This window comes from Sciurus vulgaris (assembly GCF_902686455.1).
Source record: "Sciurus vulgaris genome assembly, chromosome: 2".
NCBI lineage: Eukaryota > Metazoa > Chordata > Mammalia > Rodentia > Sciuridae > Sciurus > Sciurus vulgaris.
The window spans coordinates 129,802,492-129,806,507 of NC_136462.1; the positions used below are offsets into that span (position 1 = coordinate 129,802,492).

The window sequence follows — 4,016 nt, forward strand, 5'->3', positions numbered from 1 at the left end:
CATAGACTAAAGGTGAAAGGATGGGAAAAAACATACCATGCACACGGACACAGCAAAAAAGTCAGAGTATCCATCCTCATATCATATAATGTGGACTTCGAGATAAAACTAGTCAGAAGGGATAAAGAAGGACATTACATACTGCTTAAGAGAAGCAAGCGCCTGCGGCAACGATGGCAGTGGCGGCCCAGCAGGCTCTGAGCGTGGGTCCACCGCTGCTGGGGGTCCGCCCCCGGGTTGCGGTGCTATCGGGGGGCGGCTGCCCTCCTCCCCCGCCCGCCGCTGCCGCTGTGATTGGGTGGAAGATGGTGCTGGGCGGATGGAAATCCTAATGACAATCTCCAAATTCGCTTCCATCTGTACCATGGGCGCCAATGCCTCGGCATTAGAGAAAGAGATTGGTCCAGAACAGTTTCCAGTTAATGAGCACTATTTTGGATTAGTCAATTTTGGGAATACCTGCAACTGCAATTCAGTTCTTCAAGCACTTTATTTTTGTCGTCCATTTCGGGAAAAAGTTCTAGCATACAAGAGTCAGCCTAGGAAGAAGGAGAACCTTCCTACGTGCTTAGCAGATCTCTTCCATAGCATAGCCACTCAGAAGAAAAAGGTTGGAGTAATTCCACTGAAGAAGTTCATAACAAGATTACGGAAAGAAAATGAACTTTTTGACAACTACATGCAGCAAGATGCCCATGAATTCTTAAATTACCTACTAAATACAATTGCTGATATTTTACAAGAAGAGAGAAAGCAGGAAAAACAAAATGGTCGTTTACCTAATGGAAATATTGACAGTGAAAATAATAACAGCACACCAGACCCAACGTGGGTACATGAGATTTTTCAGGGAACATTAACTAATGAAACCAGATGTCTTCCTTGTGAAACTATAAGCAGCAAAGATGAAGATTTTTTTAGACCTTTCTGTTGACGTGAAACAAAACACATCAATTACTCACTGTTTAAGGGGCTTTAGCAACACAGAAACTCTGTGCAGTGAATACAAATATTACTGTGAAGAGTGTCGTTGCAAGCAGGAAGCACATAAATGGATGAAAGTTAAAAAACTGCCTATGATTCTAGCTCTGCACCTGAAGAGATTTAAATATATGGATCAACTTCATCAATACACAAAACTTTCTTACCGGGTAGTTTTTCCTTTAGAACTCCGTCTGTTTAACACTTCAGGTGATGCGACCAATCCTGACAGAATGTACGACCTAGTTGCTGTTGTGGTTCACTGTGGAAGTGGTCCCAATCGAGGCCATTATATTGCAATAGTTAAGAGTCATGACTTTTGGTTGTTGTTTGATGATGACATTGTAGAAAAAATAGATGCACAAGCTATTGAAGAATTCTACGGGTTAACATCAGATATCTCAAAGAACTCTGAGTCTGGTTACATCCTTTTCTATCAGTCTCGGGACTGAGGGGGAACCGTGATGAAGAGATATTTTCTGCCTCATTTCTTCTCTGGTTATTTTGGAAAGGATCAAACACTGATTTTTCAAGAAAAGAGAAATGCAGGAAGCTCAGGGGGCAGTAGCACACTTTGCACACAATAAAGCAAAGACTCTGGATTAACAAGCCCTTCCTATCATGGTAGTTGATTTATTTGCTCAGGTATCATGCTGTCTGTGCAGTTCCATACAACAAGGAAACGAAATCAGAGATACCAGCTCCTCTTGTAAAACAGCCTTCCAGTTGTTGATATGCATTTTCTCTTTATTAATTGCACCAATAATGATTTGAATTCTTTGGGAGTGCGGTAGAAAGAATTGGAATCTGTGCTAGGTTGTATTGATGATTTAAGGAGAGGATTCTCAACACACTACACACATGCCTGTGTTTGGTATGGTTAGAAGCATATTCCATGGTCTTTTGAAGCATACACCAGAAATACTTTTGGGCCCAACACTTGCAGTTGCCTTCCTGATATAAAAAACTAACAGATACTAGAATCCAGTGTCAGGAAGACAAATATGTTTTGCTTCTCTGAAGAAGCTTATAATAATATACAGTATATGTATATGTAGGGAACAATTGGTCAAAAGTGGCTTTTTGTTTCCCCAAGGGGAAAGACTGGCTTTGTAATTATAATTTTTTCCTTATTTATTTTACTTAAAACTGGTAGAGTTTAAGTATTGTATGAAGTGCCCATGTTTCTGTCAGTAAATTTTAGCATATTTTTATTAGTTGTGTCAGCTTAAGTAGTCCTTTAGTTTGTTTCTATTTTTAAGGTGAATTTTAAATTTTATCTGAAATCACTAAGATACCTTGAGAAAAATTGCAATTAGAGAAGGTAAATATTCTTTTTCAGGAGGAACTGATATCTCTGGCTAAATATTTATTCTTTTGTCATAGTTTATAAGTCAGTTATTTTATTCTGCTTTAATTTCACTAAAATAAAAACTTAAAAATTCCCTGTAGTTCTTGGAATGAAAAAAGTAATTCTGGTGCAGTGGTGATATACCAGTCTTTAGAATTCTTGAATATTTTAATGTTCCAAGTTGAGCCACACTTGGGAAAAATTCATGTCATTGCAGTTATATTATTTTCAAATGTCTTTTCTTTTACCTTGGAAAGAAGTAATATATTCTTTGTAACTCTAGAAACCTGGATAATAGCTAAAATCCTTTTCAAGATTACATTTTGAAGAAATAGACCAGTAATCCAAAAACAAGCCCCCCCATCAACCTTACAAATCTGAGTGTTCAGAAATTAAAATTTGTTCATTGAGAGTTTTAAGAAGTAATAAATGTAATGTAAAATGTATGTAAACCATTGCAGTTGGCATTTTCCCATGCATCAGTAAGTTGTCTGACAGTGGTTGAATGTAACTTGCAGGAAACAATGAAAATTATATTCAAAATAATCAGGCATTCAATTTTTTTTTATTGAGCTCTTTTCAGGCATAAATTTTTTAAAATTCTCTAAATTTTCTAAAGTTGTTTTACTAAAACTGTTGACTATGGAAAAATAACGAGAGAGTGTTTTTTGTGCTGCTATTTTAACAGTTATTATCTGTATCTTTTAACTCAGGAAATGACTTCACCTATTCATTCCATAAACAGATCTTTAACAGGGTCACTTAGCTAATTGGGTTGCTTAGACAGATGTGCTGGAGGAAAATTATGATATTTAGTATTTAGTATTCATACTAAATATCAAAAATATTTTGACAAATTCATTTTTAAGATGCAGTTTCTAATGCCTTACCCTGGCTGGAGATGTTTTATACAAATTATATATAGCCTGCCTGATCTACTGACATTGCACAGAGAATCACAACCAAGAATGTGAGGAAAGTCTGAGCAGTGGAAGTGCTTGTATTTTAAGGGCTTAAACCAAATTGTGTTGGGACTTAAAACTGTACTTTTACAGTTTTCTGTACAGAGAAAAAGGGTAAAGTGAAGCAGAGTCAGTTTTACCATCAGCTAGGACACAACATGTATAAGAAAGATAGATGAAGTCATTTGCATAAAGGTACAGCATCGAAATACTGTGTTGTGATTGCTTTTATGTCTTTGGATTAAAAACATGCAGGAAAAACCAAGTTAAATTTCATGATAGAGCGAGTTCTAGCGTTTGTGTTGGGTTCGATGGTAGTCACACACTGTTCACATTTACACCGTTTTTCATGGTATGATTTGTCGGGGGAGGGAGTATGGGGTGATGGTTCTAAATTTACTTTTTACTCTTGGTGCAGCTGGATCTAAGTAAAAATGTTTTGAAGCTTATCAGAAACTCAGTATACTTTTAGAAGAACATTTAGGGTTTAGATTGGGGGAAAAAGAATAAAGGTATATGATAAGTAAGAAAAATGACCCACCTAGAAAGCAATGTGAGTTTGTCCATTGGCTGGCTGTGATTCAAATGAGGGGCAGGTTCAAGCTGTAAATGGGGCTAATTGCTATATTACTGTACATGTTTGTAGGAATAGCTGTCCCATATTTTGTATATTGGAATAAAAATTTCTATAAATTATATCTAAAAGTAAATATTCTAAATTA

At 36.5% G+C, this 4,016-nt stretch overlaps 1 pseudogene across 1 annotated transcript; it reads left to right on the plus strand.

Annotated features, from left to right (window-relative positions):
- The first annotated feature begins 291 nt into the window (after window positions 1-291).
- Window positions 292-3,801, plus strand: LOC306648489 (ubiquitin carboxyl-terminal hydrolase 12-like; annotated as a pseudogene). Its single transcript has one exon. The product of its transcript is annotated as a ubiquitin carboxyl-terminal hydrolase 12-like (transcript).
- The last annotated feature ends 215 nt before the right edge of the window (window positions 3,802-4,016 follow it).